We start from the raw sequence: 20,978 nt of genomic DNA on the forward strand, positions 1-20,978 counted from the left end.
TTTTTTGTTTTTTTTTTTTTTGCCATCCAAGGTCTAACTAGGCACAGCTGACTTGGTGCTCGTCTAAGGAGGTGCTGTGATGTGTCCTAGATCACATGGAATATTAGAGGTGAGGGTGAGCGGTAAGACTCCCAGGCCGGTGCTCTCTCCATACACCGTACAGAAAGGGAGACAAGAGCAGATTTTTACAAAAAGTTGTGAAATCGAGTTAGGAACAACCTGACCCTTGAACAGCCTGCTTCTCAGAGCACAAAAGGTCTTTTGGGTGTTTAGTGACTGCAGTGATTTGACATAGCAGCTTTTCATTACTTCCTGGAGGTGATTCTTACAGATTAAGCCAGAAAAAGATTGCCGTAGTGCAGTCATCATGCATGTGCTGATCTTTATTGATGTTAAGAAGCAAGAAAGAGATTTAAGTGGGAACCCTTCCTGTGCAGGCAATACTCTGCCTTACAAACAGGAAACCGTAGTGCATAATTAAAACTATAATAATCTTTAAAAGATAATAAGCAGCTTGAATTCCCTAAACACTTCACTTTTTCAAAATGCTTTGATGAATTCTATCTCATTTGATCTTCATAGCTACTTCTGCATAACTTGGGAGGCAGTAGTAATCACCCATTTTGTAGATGAATCTGAAACCAGAGAGGTTTGGTGATTTGCCCAAGATCACACAGCAGGTACTGTCCGAACTGAGACGAGCATTTTGCTTCTTTATCTGGTGTTTTTGTGTAGTAAAGTTCACAATCCCTTATCTGAAATTCTGAAACCCAAACAAAAACAACATAAGTCTATTTTTTTCTTTCCTAACTCATTTAATGGCAAAATTTTTACCTATCTTGATCTAGGTTTGGCAATAAAACCTGTTTCGAGATGATGTGAAGCTCTTTTTGTCCTCTTTAGGGAGAATATTTGTATATTTTTTACCAAAATTTTAATGTGTTCAGTTACAGGATGCTGCCCCAAATCAGTGTGTTATATTTATTGTATTAGTCATATTGTCTTTCTACAGTCTCTCCCCAAAAAATTCTGATTTCAAAAGCATAATACCAGAGTTTTAGATGATAATTGTAACTCTGAAGTAGACTGTCTTTGTCATCTAACAGAGCGAGGCAATAAGGTATTTCCATTAACCAGAGATTCTGGTTAACAGTCACTATAGATGGCGTACATGTATCGCTAATGTTGAACAAATGAGACTATAATGAAACAGACTTAATATCAACTCAGCAGTTGTTGTGAGGGTTAAATAAGATAATTCAAGTAAATCATTTATCACAGTGTCTGGTTCATAGGACACATTTCATAACGAGAGTGTTAGCTATTACCTTTCTCAATAAACTTTGTATCCCCATGTTACAGATGACAGGCAGAGGTTAAGTAACCCGCCAAGGTCACATGGCCAGTAAGTGGCACCGCCGGGGACGAGACACCCAGGCTGACTGTTCCACCCAAAGCATATGCACGACCAGTGGGGTGGAGATAATTCTAGGATCTTCCAGGGGGCTCTAGAAGTCCTTCCAGATCATCATTATGAAAATTAATTACTGAATCATTGGACTGCAGCATGTGGAAGTGTTGTTTAATAGCCTGCTGGTTAAGAGGTTTTGCTGGCTACGGATAGAGAGAAGGAGTAGGAGAGGGAGAGGGAGGGAGAGGGAGACTGAGAGAGAGGGAGAGAGAATAAACTAGAGAATGTCTTATAAATTAAAAAGTTGGAATGACTTTATGGAACAATTGGCAAACCTCTATGTCAGAGAATTATTACAAGAATATTAACTCCTTTGGATAGACTAGATGAGGTCTTCCTGGGAATTCTGGCAAAGAAAAGATACTCCTAGGACTTTCCCCAAAGTTCTGTGGACTAGGCCAGTGAAACCTATGGTTTTTGGGTAGAATAATAACTGTGTGTGTGTGTGTGTGTGTGTGTGTGTGTAATGAGAATTCCCTCCCCTTCTACCCTCCTGACAGCTCCCCTGATGACAGCTTTTTTGCCTTCTCAATTTCCTGCTTTGAACCTAGGAAATTTTCATTTGCTTTGGTGGGGAAGGTGGTGCACTGAGAGAGACGGGGCAAGAAGAGGAGAGTGGGATACAGATCCTTGAGAGAGGAGAGGAGAGGAGGGAAGTGCTTGCTTCAAAAATGGATTCCAGTCCAGCCTCCGTCCTTCACGACTCCCGTCCCAGATGGTGAGAGCAGAGCTCCCATGCCTGTGCCTGTGGTCTGTCCGGGCAGCCTGGCAAGACAGTGAGCCCCTCGGTGGCTAAGCCCGAGATTAAGAGGACCTCAGTGCCATTGTGCTGGCAGCTGCTCAGGCTCACCCGTGTGCCGTGCGGCCTCAGCGCATGTCTGGTCTTCCTCGCTGTTTGGAGCAAGGCACTTGAAAGGCTCCCCCTCTCCCAGACTCCTTGACATTTGTCCAGAGATTAATTGGGCTAATCCCCTTCTTGGAAGAATAGGTTGGAGAGTATGTATTCAGGGAGGGTGAGGAGGCAGGCCAGGATTGAAGAGGCTAGCATTAATGAAGGCACTGGGGCTTGCTGGAGCCTTTGAAGGAAGAAAAGAGCAAATTTCTCTGCTGTTCCTGGACAAGGCTGACAGGTGGGCAGGGAGACTGCGGTTCTTCTGTTCCGCCCGGCTTTGCCAGAAGGTCTGTGCGCACCAGCAGTAACAACTTTTGACAGCACCAGCTGTCACTCAGGGAGGGAGCGCTCCCGGCACACCTTGGACTGCCATTCTCGTTTCTTGTACTGAGGGCAGAGGGTGAGAGCCCCAAGATAGGCCATCCTGAGTGTGGAAGACACGCGTTTCCCGGACACTTGTCTGGGATGCTTACAAAAGTGTATATTTACAGATTGTTTTGAATCAAGCATTCAAAATGAACATCATTTATTACTTGAGATTTATGGTCGAGGGGAGGCAGGGGGCCACGTACAGTGTTTTCTTGTGCTGTATGCAGCTGTCCATACTCGACAGGGGACGCAGTCTCTTCACCTTATTGTCTAGTAATAATAGCTAGCGTTCCCTGGGAGCTGCATGTGTGCCAAGGCACCGGTCTAAACATTTTACAGGTATTAATTAATTTCCTCTTCGTAACAGCCCAAATGAAGTAGATGCTAATATTGTCTCCATTTTACAGAGTTAGTACCATGCCCAGGATCATTTGTAAATCGTGGCACCAAGGCTCAAATTCCTATAGTCTGCACTGGCTGCATTGCTAACAGAGAAAAGGGACTAAGCATTTTGCCTGGGCTAGTCTCGGTTTGGAACGTGACTTCAGTGAGATTGAACAGTTAATTGAGGATAATGCATCCCGGGAGAACTGAGGATAAAAAGCCATGGAAATGCTCTGAGGTCCCTGGGAACCCTCTGAAAGATATGTGCCTAATTGTACTATCGGTAGAAAATTTCCTTCAGCTAACAGGATTGCACGCATGTGCTGTGTTTCATTGTCAATTGCTGTAGGCACCAGCTTTAACAAATACGAAAGGACTGGTGGTTAATAAAATGAACTTAGGAGAGTTCTTTAAATGGGATTTATATTGATGTCCATCATAAAAACTATTAATAATGAGGAACTTAAAAAATGTCATTGCGAAGTGAAAGGGAATCTGCAAAGGTATGAATATCTGTTCATCCTTTATCAGAGGTGAGGTAACCAGGTCAGAGAAATGACAGATGCTAATAATGGCAGAACAACAATGGGGAGGCATATCTTTGTGGGTTTGAGCACCGTGAGAGATCTTTGAGTTCGGAGCATCTAACGTAAATCTGTTTGTTTCTTCTGTGTAACCACTGTCCACTCAGCGGGTCGCACGCACACAGCCTCTTTGGCCAGCGATATTCTTTCCTATTTTGAGAATCGGTTTCCTGACACCAGAGACCAGTGCAGATTCTCAAGTGGGGTTCAGGAAGAGAAGGGAAAGTAGATGCAGAGTCAAATCACCCCCCTCTTTGAACTTTAAAACCACCTGAGAAGGAGTACTGTCTTCATTTTATGATGAGGAAACTAAAGATCAAAGAAGTTGCTAACCCAAGACCACACAGTGGGTAAGTGGCCAGACTGGACCTGTGCACAGGCTGTGACGTCCAGGGTGGTGCTTTCCGCACGGCCTCCACTCCTGCTTGTCACCATGTGTCCAGCACTAGGTGGTGAAGATGGTGAAGGAAGGAAGGGGAGAACCTCATCTTGCCAGACTGGCACCATACCCCATCCCTCCTCGGCTTTGTTGCCAGACTGTTTTTGCCACATCCTAGTCAGTCTCCTTGCTATAGGCGGGGAAGGTGTGGGGGGAAAGGAGGTAGACATCCTTGCTTCCTAATTTCCCTCTTATATCCTTCTCCCAGTTCAACCACAACACCCTCTCTTACCTCCTAACTGCTCTCATCCCATGTGGATCTTCACTGCTTGTTTGAAGCTGAGAGCTCACTGCTGGTGGCTACTTAAGATGGAAAATGACAGGGGCGCCTGGGTGGCTCAGTCAGTTAAGCAGCCAACTTCGGCTCAGGTCATGATCTCACAGTCCGTGAGTTCGAGCCCCGCATTGGGCTCTGTGCTGACAGCTCAGAGCCTGGAGCCTGTTTCCGATTCTGTGTCTCCCTCTCTCTGACCCTCCCCCATTCATGCTCTGTCTCTGTCTCAAAAATAAATAAACGTTAAAATAAAAGATGGAAAATGACAAATGACTTTGGTAATCTTCGGTAAACTCCTGGGCTTGAGAGATTTGAGCTCACAAATTGAGATCTAGGTAGATCTTTCTGTGTAGTTGGGAAGGTCTTTTTTTTTTTACCCCTCCCCCCCCAACGTTCGTCACTGGAGCAGAGTTATAGGCTCATTACACCCAGAAAAAAGCTTGATGCTAGAGTTTGTCAGAAGAGAACCTGTCCCAAACAAAAGATTTCCAAATAAACTATTAAAACAGGCTCTTTTTACAAGTTGGGATCACTAGCAAAATCTCTTGCTTCTCCATATGTAGAGTCTTCTGATAAAATGCTCAGTGGTATTCAAGTTGTACTACTTTTTGCATAAATATCAGTCTTATTTATACAAGGTAATATCATATATATCTATCTGACTTTATTTTAAATTTTAAATGTGTTTATTTATTTTTAGAGCACATGCGAGCAGGGAGGGGCAGAGAGAGAAAGAAAAACAGAATCCCAAGTAGGCTCTAAGCTGTCAGTACAGGACCTGACCTGGGGCTCGAACCCACAAACCATGAGATGACAACCTGAGCCAAAACCAAGAGCCCAATGCTTAACCAACCAAGCCACCCATGCACCCCATACCTGACTTTATTTTAACATGGTTTAACCTGATAGGTGACAGGATCAAACCCAATTTTTCCTTCGTGGTACTGGTATGGTGTTTTGGGTCCACATAGCCCACTGCACGTACCATTCTACGGTCTTTCACTCACATGCCTTTGCCTCACATCAGATGTGAATGCCTTAGTTGCACAGACCGTGTTTTAACTTCTTTTGCATCTTAGTGGAACATCCTTCCACCCTTACCCTGTCCAATCCATTTTCCACTCAGTAGCCAAAGAGAGCTTTTGTGAAAACATAAATCAGATTGTGTCATTTTCTTGCTTAAAACCCTTCAAGGTTTTCCCATTGCCTTAAAATACAATGTGCATGCCTGACTGGGGCTCACCACTCCCTGCAAGTTCTGGCTCTTGTCTCCCAGCTCTAAGCTCCTGGCCTTGGCTCAGTGCTCTGCTGCCTCAGGGCCTTGGAACCTGCTCCTCTCTCTGTCTGGAATGTTCTTCCCCTGGCTTTTGTACAGTTGGCTCCTTTTCAAGCCTCAAGTCTTAAATGCTTAAATGTCACCTTAAATGTCAGAAAGACTTTTCCCTGAACACTCCACACGAAGCAAGTTATTTCTGTTATGTTCTACCTCTCCACTCTGTTTAAATTTCCTTATAGTATGTATCACGTTCAGCGATTACTTAATCAACTCACTTTGGGTTCTCTGTTTCTTTTATTAGAGTGTAGGCATCAAGAGGACAGGGGCCTCTTTTGTTCACAGATGGATCTTCAGCACAAAAAATAGTGGTTGGCATGGATCAGTGCTTCATGTATATGTGCTTAATAAATGCAGGCATGAATGAACAAATGAACAATCACAGAGATTTTCCTACAGTCATTACCCAATAGGAATTACGTGTAGGGATTCTACCAATGGTTTGAGACTTTTGTATTTACCCAAATGGATGGTGTGACCCCTCATGCTTGTGAACACAAGACAACCACAAGAGAAAGGCTTATTCATATTATATATTTTATTATTATTATTGTTATTATTATTATTAGTAGTAGTAGTATAAGAGAGCACTGCCTGAGAATGAGAGCAGAGACAAGGGACCCAGTGCTACTCTGCTTGTCTGCTGCTCCCGCATAGTCTGGATACCTCCTTCTGCTGAACCCTGCATCTTTTCAAGTCTGAGACGGCCACACTGCCTTTGGACACTCTTGAGTACAAATGAGAATGAATTGGGAGATTCTCAGTCCTGAATTTGAAAGATTTTTCTTCATAGCTCTTTAAATAAAGTATCTGCTTTTACAAGAAGCTTTAAAAGACATGGGGGTGTATAATTAGGATCTAACCCCTCGTAAGGTGGCCGCTGCCCTGATGACAACATCACGCCCTCTGGAAGCTGGCCATCTTCAGAAACCGGTTATTTATACTGTCATATCCAAAGCCCTAGGTTTCTTTTTCAGATCTGGTGTTAGCATGCTGAGAAGCAAAGGAGTGAGCCTCACTGACTCTATAGACATTTAGGGTGACTTATTTTTGGCTCTGCCGGAAAATTTCCAAATTTATCTTAAAGGAAAAGTGACCAGACCCCAACAGACTAGGGTGTGCTCAGTACCTCTATTGTTTCCTCGATTTATGCACTAGGGGCCTGGGAGCATACTGTGGAAAATAACTTCTCCAAAACATATTATCAAGATCGTTTGAAATGTATTTTCTGAGACAAAGATGTTATCTTATTTAAAATTTTATATTTGTTGGGACACCTGAATGGCTCAGTCGGTTAGGTGTCTGACTTCGGCTCAGGTCATGATCTCATGGTTCGTGAGTTCGAGCCCCACATCGGTCTCTGTGCTGACAGCTCAGAGCCTGGAGCCTGCTTCGGATTCTGTATCTCCCTCTCTTTCTCTTGCTCCTCTCCCACTTGTGCTCTGTTTCTGTCTCTCAAAAATAAAATGTTTTTAAAAAAGTTTAAATCAACTTTTAAAAAATAAATAAAAATTTATATATGTTTATATTTATAGTGCTTACTAGAATTTCCAGTGTACCATTTTGGTTAAGTTCCTACAGCACTATTAATAATAGCTAATGTGGACTCAAAATAGAAAATGACAAGGATTATTCTAATAACATTCAGGAAAAATTTCATCCCTGCATTATCAGCTTTTTTGAGATTGAAAAATAATTTCCTAAATTGTGGCCTAAGGTGCCAATCTCCTAAATACTGTCTCTTCTCTCAGTTCTTATTTTGTTTATTGCCTTTGAATCATTTATGGATTTAAAGCCACCCCACTGAGTACCAACTCATCTCTGCCAGGTGCACTGGGTCTCAATGGGTTGGAAGTGAAATGTGGGGTCCCAAGCAGGGAAAGAGATGGAAGCCACACTCACAGTTTATTTGCTCACAGATGTTCACATAATAGAGGCTGAAATTTAAGAAGTAGTTTTTTTCTCTTTGTATTTTGAGGAGACAAAGAAAAACGGTTGTGTGGGGGTTGGGGAGGCAAGGGGCAATGAAACTCTGAGAAGAATTGGGAATATCCATGTTCATCAGCCCTGGCAAGAGAATAAACTCATTGACAAGGGTATTGATTTTTATTCTCAGGAACACAGACTAGGGCATTTGACTCTTGATGAATCATTACCAAGTTACTTTTACATGAGGAAGGAACTAGGGCTTGATCCAAGATGAGGACTCCAAGAACCATCCATTGATTTCTCCCCTCTCCCAGCACCCTGAAGAGCTGTGGAGGAATCATTATGCAGTGTCAGGGTCATGACAACTCCCGATGCTTTGCGATACTGCTTAGACCTTGGCAACAGATTCCCCCTCCGCCTATGTCAGTGACGCCAGTTTTGGTCTGTGTTGACTGCGGTGACAGGTCGCCTCTTGGTACTGAGTTCTCTGTTCTCTCATGCAAGGAAAGGGAGGACATTGTGGATGAAAGAAAGACATTTGCTGTGACTCTCTAGGCGAGGACTTTCTAGGCTAGAAGTGTAGAAGCCACAGTGTTTCCTCCTGTGTGTGCTGCTCCTATAGTCAGGGTTAGTCACCAAAGGAGTAATTGCTTCTGGATTATGACTTTTGTGGTCAGAACAGCTAGATTTCTTTTGGATTTGATTAAGTGTTGGTGTTTAAGATGCTTTTCCAATGTGTTAGGATTCTTCTAAAATTGCAGTTGTTGTGATGAGCCCCAAGGGTTGTATGTAAGGGTTGAATCACTAAATCCTACACCTGACACTAATATTACACCAAAAATTGGCTAACTAGAATTTAAAAACTTGGGGGGAAACTTATTACATATATTTACATATATTTTAAATTAATGCTAGGTTTTGCAGGCCAGTAGACATTATTCCATTCATATTGCCAAAGATCTTATTTAAGAAAACATCCTTGATTAGGGTTACTAAATCAGGACATTCTTTTATTTTCCTATCTCATTTACTAATTATGCAAAATAATTTTTTTATCTCGTTCAGCTAATTTCCACATGACATTTAAATTTGTCAATCAGTTACTCTTGAAACTAATCAGATGATGTCAAATCCCTAAACTTTTAATAAACAGGTTCAAACCCCACAAAATGTCTTCATTTGAGAGACTGAAAATAGATGTAAATCTTTAAAAAGAGCAGATAAGAGAATATTTTAAGTGAGACATAGTGTTTTCAGGCAACAAGATCATGTAATCATGGGAATATTTCCAGACATCTGTTTTCAAAATGTTCTCTTTTTTTAAAAAAAGCAATTTCTAAATTCATTGTAAAAACACTCCTCCATTATGGAGGGGTAGATTTTAAAGGAAAATAGAATTACATTTTTAAAAAAATGAATTAGTGGATTTATTGTTTTGAAAAAATACCTTCTAGATACCTTACACGGGTAGCAATCTCTTATATTGCAGAGCACATCAGAAGATTTGTATTTATGTAAAAGAGAAATACGAAACTCACCTGTAAGCCTGATAACTTCAGTATTGCCATGAGACAGTGGAGTACCAGAGTTTCATGGATACTGCCATCCCATTGCAAAATAGGCAATTAATGAGTAGTAATTGAGTATGTAAAGGGGGACATGGTGCTCTGAGTGTTTGTTTTTTTTTAAGTTTATTTATTTATTTTGAGAGAGGGAGAAAGCATGCGAGCAGAGGAGGAGCAGAGAGAGGGAGAGAATCCTGTGCAGGTTCCTTGCTGTCATCACAGAGCCTGATGTGGGGCTCAAACTCACGAACCATGAGATCATGACCAGAGCCAAAATCAAGAGTCAGACACTTAACCAACTGAGCCACCCAGATGCCCCACTCTGAGTATTTTGAATAAAATAACTTATAATTCAGGCCGGGAAACATGTATGCAAGAAGAGAAGAGGAGAATCCTTCTTTCCTCACAGCAAACCAAGATATCCTAAAGCCATTTCTCTCTCCTAATCTTTAGGTCCTTTCAAACTCTGGGGCATTCTAAAGGAATGCCTGAATCTTCTCTCTGCTGCTGGTGATCAGTCTTAAAGGGGCAGATGGCACCTTGTTTACAGTAGCCCTGGGGTGAGGATATCAATTACCTATTAAAGGGAAGGAACTCATGGCCCAGAGGAGATACTCATTGCACCAAAGGTCACATGAGTCAATGACAGTTTAGGACCTAGAACATTAACTGGAGCTTTATTCACTCAAACACCCAATTTTCCAGGACAGAAAGCAAGCTGGTTTCCCCTAAAAGATGGATCCTTTTACTGTGGCATCTGACACTCCATTTTTCTTAATTACCTAGTTGTGGTGCTCAAGAAGATGTGAATGTGTCTGTGTGGGACTAAAAGAGAAAATCAAACTGTTCAGATATGAAGCATTGTGTGAACTGAAAGGGACATGTTATGATCGACAAACTGTCAGAAGAAATAATGATGAAAAATTTCATTCAACAATAACTAATTTCCTTATTGAAAGGAATCAGTCTTCCAATACTGTTCCACACCGTGTACGTACTAAACAGGGCCTTAACCTGTGCCTTCCCTAGCAGCACAAACAGCACCCCCTTGAACCGTACAATGCAGAAGTCCTGGCCCCCTGTGAGGGCAGTGCCAGGTACATAGTAGGTGCTCAGTAAGTATTTGCTGGATGGGTAAATGCATTCAGTGGTCTCTTCAACTTCCAGAATCATTTCCCTGTGAGACTCCAACACACCCTCTAGTCTTCCTGGTTGAGGGGTTGAGATACTGGTGCATGGTGTCACCTATTGTGTTAGTAGGCAGGAACCATTATTCTCTTCCTTTTACATGTGCACGTGTGAGTGGCTAGTGTATTGAGAGTTTAGAAACAAGACTGCCTCTGGTTTTACCTTGATCCTGTAGTCCTAACTTGCTCTTTGGTCAAATAATAGTGAATTAGCCTGGACCTACAGAACAGTGGTCATCCAACTAGCCATTAAATGAGCATTTTTTAAAACTTGTTATGGCCAGGCTATACTGGGAAGTACAAAGATAGATGATATAAACTCTGCTCTCAAATCATTATTTAGTACATGGCAACTTCTAGAAGGTTGGGGGTTGTGGAAAGGGGGCAAGTCCATCAGGTCAGAGGCTTCCCAAGGTATTTGCACTTAGAAGAAGACTGTGCTGTTGACCTATTTTGTGGGCCCCTTAGAATATGGTTTAAAATGGAGATGTCAGAATTGAATTTTAATGATATTCAGAAAAGAGGAGAAAGATGAAGCTTCTATGGCTCACTCTTACCCCCTGCCCCATCTGTTCCCCAACCATAGGCCTGGGCAGCGCTCAGTTTCCCTCCCCAGGGAAGATCAGGGCGGCGGCAATGTGAGAAGGACAAGGAGGGGGCAGTGGAGGTCTGAAGAAAACAAGATGGTTCGGAGTAGTGTGAGAGGGAAAGGCTGTATATGAAAGATGTGCTATGTATAGAGATGTCATTGGGGTGCCTGGGTGGCTCAGTCGGTTAAGTGTCTGACTTTGGCTCAGGTGACGATCTCCCGGTTCGTGGGTGTGAACCCTGCATCTGGCTCTCTACTGTCAGCACAGAGCCTGCCTCGGATACTCTCTTTGCCCCTCCCCACTTGTGCTTTCTCTGTCTTAAAAATAAACAAACATTTAAAAACAGATGTCATTAATAGTAGCTAACATTCACTTAGTGCTCCCCATTTGTCAGAGACAATTCTCAGCACTCTGCATTCATTGAATATTTGTAACCACATGTGGTTGATATTATTAATATTATAGTGTTTTTCAGATAAAGAGATGGAGGCATGGAGTCATTAAGTTTCTTGCTCAAGGACACACCTAGTATGTGGTAGAGGTGGGTTTTGAATACCTCACCACCGCTCTATGCTGCACAATAGCATAGAGTGCAGGAGTCCTCCCTTCTCTGCGTTTCCATCAACATCAGTCTGAAAGCAGATGATCCTCCTTCTGACATCAGAAGGTCAATAGTAGCCTAACACTAAATCATGATTCCTACATCATTCACCCCACTCCATCTCATCACATAGGCATTTTATTGTCTCACATCATAAGAAGAAAGGGGAGTTCAGTACAGTAAGATTTTTCAAGAGAGAGAGGGAGGCCACATTCACATAACAGTATATTTTTATTATTACATTAATAATATATATTTATTACAGTATATTGTTATAATTGTTCTATTTTGTTATAGCTACTGTTGTTAACATTTTGCTGTGCCCGATCTGTAAATGAAACTTCATCGTAGGTATGTATATATAGGAGGAAACATAGTGTATACAGTGTTCCATACCATTTATAGTTTCAGGCATCCACTGGGGGTCTTGGAACACGTTCCTCCTTGGATAAGGGGGTACCACATATGATACTTGGATGTGAGAAGTACATTGAATGTAGGGCCCAAGGTGGGCACCCAAGTATCTAGTGTAGAACCACCCCCACCCCCCATGATATTATCATTACGATGGGGAACACCAGAGGAAGAGCAGATTCGGGAGGCCAGCAAAGAGTATGGTTTGGGACAATTTGAAACGAAGGCATCTTTGGGACCTGCAGTTGGAGATGTTCAGTTAGCTGATGGTATACGGTTCTGGAATTCAGGAGAGAAATCTGAGCCTAAAAGAATTTGAGATAGATCTAAACAAAAACAAAGTAACAAACAGAGAAATACACATAGCAGGAAGCCATTTTTTTTTTTATAGTACTTGAAACTTTGACCCTAGATTTTGAGCAGCTGATATTCAGAGTTGCTAGTTACCACGATCCCTAGCATTTATACAAAATAGGCGTTCACACATGAAGTTTATTTCTCTGGCTCTTCTCTTAGAGGGCCACACTGAGTGGTAATTTTTTTCTTCTATAGCCTTGATGGATTTGCAACCATACATCTGTAGTCTTCCACTCATCATTTGTGGCACCGTTTGCCAGCATTATTGGTATAGTTTGTGTCCGTGGAACTGATTGACATATGCGGACATCTGATGCACCGTATTGGTCCCATGAACACTACATACCCACCAAAGAAGCTGACTGATAGCAATACTGAGAAAGAGGGGAGATCCTGTTGATGTTTTTATGAGTCCGTAAAAATAATGTTTCTGGGCTTATATGTTCAATAAATCTACTTGCAAAACCGATGGAACATTCTATATTGTGGGGAAGATAAATTAGCCTGATGCCTGTGCAGTTCTTTGTTTCCTGTTCAATAAAAGAGGGCTGCCCACATAGAGCTATTGCCCACAGGAAACTGGGTTTCAATCTTTTCATAAAAGATGTCCTTGAAGGGTAACACGTGCACCCTCTCCAACCCCAAATTAGAATATGCCCCTATTTTCGGACCTTGGATGAATGCCTATCAGAGAATCAGTTTCATGGAGATTCTGGGTGATGGGTGGTTTAAAACCAAAGGTCTTCAGCATTAGATTAGTGGTGGCTTCCTGTGGCCAGAAGTCATTCCCACAAAGCACCTTCTGTCTGTCTTTCTGTGGGGTGGAGTGGTGGACAGTGTCACTCCACACGAGGACCTGGCACTCGCTGGGACTTTTCGAGGCAAAAAATGGACAGAAAATTACAAAGAGAAAGAAAAATGGCAGCCAATACATTAAGCAGTGCACAGTCATTCTGAAGAAAAGCTGGGCCTGCAGATTTCTGAATAAGCAGGATGATAGGTGCCCCAGGACATGCCTCTAATTTTCTCTCTCTAATAGGAACTGCCTGAAGGGCCATTCCTTCTATTCTGTGTGCAGCCAGGATAGCTGTTGCTAAGCGAGTCACCGCTGAGAGAAACTGATGTTTTCTTGAAAGAGGCTTTAGCATTATTCTTCCATCTCTCTCTAAACTACCCGTGTTTAAAATTTTTAAATTGTCTTCCCCTACTGATAGAAAAACTTCAGTAAATGTTTGTATTCTTAAATTGTGTGTGTGTGTGTGTGTGTGTGTGTGTGTGTGTGTACTCATGCCCGCCACTGATTCTTACATAATGAGCATTCGAAAACTCTGCCCCTTGCCTATTCAAGTGAAGCTCTTTGGAATGGACATGGGTGAGCATGCCATTAGTATTTCAGTTATAAATTGTTAGTAGTTGTTAGTGAAAAAGAAAAAAATTGTTGTAATGCCATATGTGCATATATATCTTGATACCTTAAACTGAGAAGTCTTGGAATGAAGAGAGAAAAGACTGGAAGAGACTTCTCTAGCATCCAGCAGAGAAGCTATTATGGAAGTCAGCACATTCCTCTGTTCAGTGGTTATGCACTGAACACCTACTTTGTGCCTTCAAAGAAAGCAGGTCTCCGCCTGAATGAGCCTCTGTTCTCCTGAGGAAGCCCAGCTGCCCTGTTCCATGACTCAAGCGGGTGCCATTTACCAGGCAGCATGGAAGCCCTTGGAGGGGTGGTGTTGGTGAGGAAAGGAAACTTAACCCCTGCTGGGGCAGGTAGAGATCAACAGTATGAGGAAGAATAATGCAGTGGGAGGGGAGAGATGGTAAAACGGGCTGCTCCTTCTGGTGGGACTGAGACAGCTCGGCAGCTGGGACACAGCTAGTCCTGTGGATATCCAAGGAGGAACATTCTGAGTGTTGATTTGGGGTCCCATCCTTGCACATGAACACAGCCCAGCAGGCCTGAGAATGACCTCCTGAGTGGCTTGCAGGCTCCCAGGGAACAGGAGGCCCATCCTCGGCAGCTGTGAGCTGCCACATAAATAAGGCACCAGAGCTTTGTTACACTCAGTCTGCTCCCTGTCAGGCCTGACAAGGCAGCCCCCTTTGTGCTCCCTGATAATGGATTTCCTTTCTGAGGCGCCATCAGGTTCTGAAACACGAACCGTGAACTGGTAAGCCCAGCTCCTGTCTCCCCGCTTCTCCCTCTACAAGGCCGGGTCCTCAGAAGCTTTTAAAGACTTTTATGAACGTGGATTGTCATTGTCTTGTATAAAATGAATGTCGAAGCTTTGCACGCAGTTGAATCACCAGCTGGCTAGACCTCAGCCTGTGGTTACGAAGTCTTTCAGAAAAATCGGCCCTTCGGCCACTGCTTGTGAGGAGGGAGAAGTATAAACTTCTGTTGTGAGGAGAGTTGGGAGTCTTTGGGGTCTCTCCCCCTTATGTTCCTAGTGAGATTTTTTTTTAACTTATAGAAATAACGCATTTCTTAGTAAGTCCAACAGTACAATGGTAGAAAAATAGCCATCTCCAACCCTTCTCTAATAATTTGTATAGTAGAATAGAGCAGAGGTCAAGCTTAGCCACACTGCCTGATGTACACCCTGCCTGCCCCTTGCTAGTGACCTTGCACAAATCAGTCTGTTTTGGCCTCATTTTCCTTATCTGTAAAATGGGAGTCATAACAATCTTTTACTTACTTTACGAGGTTGTAGTGACTATTAAATGAGTAGCACGTTATACATTTACAAATAATATCTGGGAAAAAGTAAGCACAATATTCATATTGACTCTTATTAGCATAGCTGTTAGGAAATGTCATTTGTTTCTTTGTTTTCTCATAAATCACACACAGAATTTGGCAACTCATTTTTTTTTTTTCTTAATTAAGCTTAGTTCTATTGCAAGCATCTTTCTAGATCCAAACCTAAACATACATAGATGTTATGGTCAATTTTTAACAGCTGCATACTACTATTTAATGTGTACTGCCATTTATTTGTTTGAACATGTATAACACTTCAAGTAGGTTGTTTCTAAGTTTGTACTCTTACAAACAATGTAGCAATAAGGACTACTGCACATATACCCTTTGTTCTGTTGCTTTAGTTTCTGAAAGATTCTTCAAAGTGGGATTGCTAGATGAAAAGTTCAGAGACTCCGTCTTCTATTCTTTTATGATTTGTAATTCTGTCTTGAAATTTTTTGATTTGGTTAAAGTTGACATAATGTCACATTAGTTTCAGGTGTACAACATAGTGATTCAACTTCTCTATGCGTTATCCTCGGCTCACCACAAGTGTAGCTACCATCTGTCACCCTAAGTTATGAGATTTTAAAATGGTAATAGATGTCCCGAAATATCATAGCAATTTGCACTCCTACCAGAAATTTATGAGTGCTCGTTTCCCCGTGTGCTTACCAGCAATGGATATTATCAATCTTTAATTTTTTCCAGTCCAGCAGGCAAAAAATAGAATCTCATTGTCCTCACTGACTACCAGTGAGATTGGGTATATGGAAGGGTTCTAAGCTGAGGCATTTAGTAGTAGGATTTCTGGTTTGAAAGATCGCTGGGGCTCCATATGGAGAGTCAACTAGGATGGGAGTAGGGAAGGCTTGTCTGGAATTATGGAGGATGGTCAGGAGGTTGTTTCTGTTCTCACACTTTTATCTATTATTTTGACACTAATCTCTATTCCTAGATGTCAGCCTCTAACCCCGACCTTTATCCTGGCTGCCAGCATAACTGTCCTTTTGCTGTAATAGGCATTACTGTCTGGATGCCATTGCAGAGAAAGCTCAACCTCAAAATGTCCAGAACAAGTCTCTGTCTTCTGTTTTCCCCCTCCCCAAATCTATCCCTTCTCTTATTTTTCTTGATTTAGTTAATGGCCTCACTGTCCCCCTAACTGAATCTAGGATTAGGTTTAGTTAGGTCTTGCCTAAACTACAGCACTTTGGAGTCACTCTTCAATCCTTGTTCTCTACCTCCCACAGCCCATCTGTCACCAAGTCCTGTGATTTTACCTCTGTCTGGTCGCTTAAGTCCTCCTTGTGTGTCATTCTCTTTGTAGCTGCCATTTGATCACAACTCCATCATCTCCTTCTTGCTTATTATATACCTTCCCAAGTTCTCAGCCTGATCAGACGCCTTAGTTCTATTCTCTCTGCTTGGAATTTTCTTCCATCATATATCCCCAAACAGTGAAGTGAAACTCTCCTACACTCAGCTTGAGACTTCCTTTTCCTGCCAAGTCCTCTGTTGCTCACACTCGACTTCAGGAAGGACCAATAACTCCTTCTCTTGTGTTCCTGTTGTACTCTCTACATCACCCTGTACTTGAATCCATAGCACTCTCTCCTTCAGAGATCTCTGAGCTCCTTGAGAACATGGGCCATGACTTTCTCATCTTTTTATCCAGCACACTACTTGGCAAAAGGTACTAGTTAACAAGAAAGGCACACTGGTTTTAACTTTTGTGGCTAAGAATTAAATTACTAGTAAGTAAAATGTCTTATCTTTAATTTTTTTTTAATTTTATTCATTTTATTTTTTTAAAAGGTGCTTAGAATGTAGTAGTTTGTTATTTATTCAAACACTATTTTACTTTTTTAAATTTTATTTATTTATTTTGAGAGAGAGAGCAAGGCAGAGAGAGAGGGAAAGAGAGAATCCCAAGCAGGCCCCGTACTGTCAGCACAGAGCCGGGAGATCACGACTGGAGCCACAATCAAGAGTCAGATGTTTAACTGACTGAGCCACCCCAGTGCCCACCTTCTAAGAAATTTGGAAAGAAACGAAAAGTAGAGATAAAAAAGTGGTATCAAGTCATGTATGTTTTCATTTATAATTTTATCTTGCCTTTCCCCATCTTAGTAGAATGAGTTCATAATAATCTATAGTGGGATGAGTACCTCCCATCTTTATGTCCCCATTCCTAAAGTCTGGGAACCCTAGAATAACCCCAAAAGAAGGGACCTGCTGTAATATTAATTAATACTGGGAAGAGAAGGGCAATCCTTTAATATAGTAAGAGTTAAGAAACGGGTTACCGGAATGTTATCTTTCTCAATGTTTTGATAGATGTAATATTTTCCAGTGTGGTGCCATGGAGTTTACAGCTAAATTCCTGTGGGAACCGAGCTTGGGATGAATTGAAATGGATAATGGGTGCTCATCTTGAAACACTACCACCCACTGTATGCTTTATCGCTCATCATAATGTTTTTTCCCTCAACAATGAAGTTTCTCAGATGAGATTCTGCTGACCTTCCTTATTCATTTTCAATGACCAGCGTAAATGATGAGCAGACTAGTATCTGTTGTCTACTTTATGGTAGGGCTTGAAAAAGACAAGGGAGATGAGCCAAATCTCATCCCACCAGACCTTTATATCATTAGACTCAGAAACAAACAAAGCAGTTGAACTTCCTTTGGGATTTCTGGTGTGTGCTTCATCAGCTATGATGGTAAATCTGTTTTGTAACTGACTCTTCTCCCTCCTTCTTCCATGATGAGGGATGTGGTTGCAATTTCCATTTGTGCAGTATAACATCTTAATTCCTATTCTCAATCCTGTGGTGCTGGACATTTAAGTTTTTCCGTCTTACTGTTGTAAAAATTATAGTTAATAAATATTTTAGGCATTAAGCATTTTTCTGTATTTCAGAATTTATGTCCCTAAGCCATTTCTAAATACAAAACTACTGAATCAAAGGATTATTAGAACAGTTTAAGGGCCTTGATACATTTTGCCCATTTTTTTTTCAAAAGGGTTTTCAAATTTACATACTCCCCCCGTTATGTATGAAAGTGGCCATTTTGTCACGCCATTTCAAAGAGTGAGTGTTGACTATTAAAAACTAAATCACTGCTAATTTTCTAGGTGATATATTGTAATAGGATATTTACAGATGGGACCTCACATCTTCAGGAAATCTTCAGACTGACCAAGATTGTTCATCTGTTTGTAAAGTTTTTAACTAGACTCAAAGTCTGTTAGATAAACTTTAAATGTTAATTAAATGTTAATTAAAGTTAGAGAACTTTAAATGTTCTGATAGCCCTACAATTCTAGGCTACTCTGAACATTATTTCCATTTACAAGGTACACAGTTACACTTCAAAAATGTATTGTCATGAGTAGTCGGTCTGTGTCGTCTTTGTGTAGGAGGGATGACTCCTGTAAGAGATGGCAGAGGCCCCAGGGAGAAAGGAAAGGAAAGATGTTTGATTAGGGGTAAGTTGGGTAATCAGGGAAAGGATGAGCTCACTGAAATTTGCTAACCGTAAATCATAGTGTTATGACCAAAAGGGTTGTTAGAGAATGTAACCAGGGGCTTGCTTGCTTTTACAGCTTAAAAAAAAAAAAAAAAAAAATCACACACATTCCTCTAGATAAAGGCAGGGGAGGGGAAAGGATAAAACGACAGCAAAAAACCTTGTGAGTCTCCACTACCTTTAAATCTAGACCCTCTGAACATCATTGCAATTCATGGAGAGTCCCTGTTTTTCAAGATACTCGGTTGCCTCTGTAGAGTCATCTGCCCTTCCTGAGCTCCTAACATGCAAACTGCAAGGTTTGGATATCAAATCACTATTTGGAAATCATAATTTCAATGTTCCCCAGAGCAGGAAGTTGCTATTTGTGGCAAATCCTTCTCAAACTATCTCTAGCACTTCACAGATATTTTCTCACTAGTCACCACATATTTTTATTGTTGTTCCTTAATGGGAAAGTTGGTCTGGTAAGATAAGATTCTGCTGCACTCCCTTATTTGTTTTTAATGCCCAACCAAAGCAATCGACAAATGTGTATTGTTGTCTACTTTGTGGTGGGCCTTGAAAAGGACTGAGAAGACTGGTCTAATCTCATTCCACTAGCCTCTTCTGTTTAGGAAAAAAGCTAAGGTGATTAGTGACGGAATTCTGCTTCCAAATAGATTACAGTCAAGTTTAATAGAGACACACATGCACTAGCAATGGAATTATTTCAGTGGGTAATATGTGCTAAATGTTGGGGTACAACTGTGAAGACAGACCAAAATTAATAAACAGTTAAATTTTTCTAGAGGTTAACAATTTAGAAAAACTTGCAAATAAATCATTCTTATTTGAGGTTCGCTAAAACCCTGCTGTGTATTGTAGTGACATTTTATAGCTATTAAATAAACACCAAGTAGAATTCCATGTGTCAGGACATAGAAAGGAACAAATATCTCAAGTTCATGGCTTAGTGAGAAGGTTCACCTTCCTGGATTAAAATATTCCAGGGGCGCCTGGGTGTCTCAGTCGCTTAAGCGTCTGATTTCAGCTCAGGTCATGATCTCGTGGTTTGTGGGTTCGAACCCCATATCAGGCTCTGTGCTAACACCTTGGAGCCTGGAACCTGCTTAAGATTCTGTGTCTCCTTCTCTCTCTGCCCCTTCCCCACTCATGTTCTGTGTCTGTCTGTCTCTCTTTCTAAAAAAATATAAATAAACATTAAAAAAATTTTTTAAAAAGATGCCACAAAGTGACTTGCAGGGCATGTGATTTCCAAGGTATAGGAACCTTTGGAACTAAATTAGATATCCTTGATTTTTTTTTTTAAGTTGTGATTCGAAATATGATGTCTTAAAAGTGATGCTTGCATGGATATACAGGTTGAATTGGGATGAAGAGGAACTGATTTATAGAGGCTGACTAAATAATGTTGTAATAGCCAATGTATGATACACTTGGACTTCAATTTGGATGGGAGGCTGGTGTCAGATGGAGAGCAGAAGTTCTAATTGAAGGATGTATCAAAAGTCAAACATGGAGATCTTGGCAGTAAAATGGATACAGTTGATGACAAATAAGGGGAGAAAATTTGATTTTGAGGCTGGGAAAAAGAAGAATGGCAGTTCAGCTGGCACAGACCCGGCTCCCTGAAATCTCAGGCAGGCAAACAATTCTCTGAAAGCATTCCTGTTGCTAGTGGAGCACAGGGCTGGAGGTCATGACACAGCAGTTTTCCGGTTTGTGTATAATCACAAAGTTAATTTGATTGGGGGGAGCTCTCAAATAAGAGCTAGGGAGACTGCAAACCTGAGGAATAACTCTGTCAAAGCAATGCTTCCAGTGTTGGTGAGTGTGTTTTTCTGCTGCAAGGACATCAACACTAAACCACTTTATCTCATTTTCTGCCTTGTTTAGGGAAGGGGTTTCTGCAAGCTGCAACATGGACAGTTAAGACGACAGTTCTTTTGTAAGATTTCCATTTGTGTAGATTTATAAAGTTTTTAATCTCCTTGCAGAAAAGTAGATATAACTATTTTGACAATTTGTATTTTTCTGGTTTCCCCTAACAGACACAGTTTCTGAATGCCCCTTTAGAACACAGTACTGCTGTTTTAGTGATGCGGGCATTTGAACAGGTCAGTGGTAACAGAAGCTTTCAAATACAAGGGTGTTCTAAGCAGATTTCAATATAATTAGTAGCTCATGGAATAATTATATTTTCATGTTCCAGAGTTTTTCTCATTTTAATCATCAGGAATATTATATAAGAGGAGTATAATGTAACCAGATCTCACAGATTTTAGTGAATAATGGAGAGGAGGCTA

This window comes from Acinonyx jubatus, chromosome B1, assembly GCF_027475565.1.
Source record: "Acinonyx jubatus isolate Ajub_Pintada_27869175 chromosome B1, VMU_Ajub_asm_v1.0, whole genome shotgun sequence".
Classification (NCBI taxonomy): Eukaryota; Metazoa; Chordata; class Mammalia; order Carnivora; family Felidae; genus Acinonyx; species Acinonyx jubatus.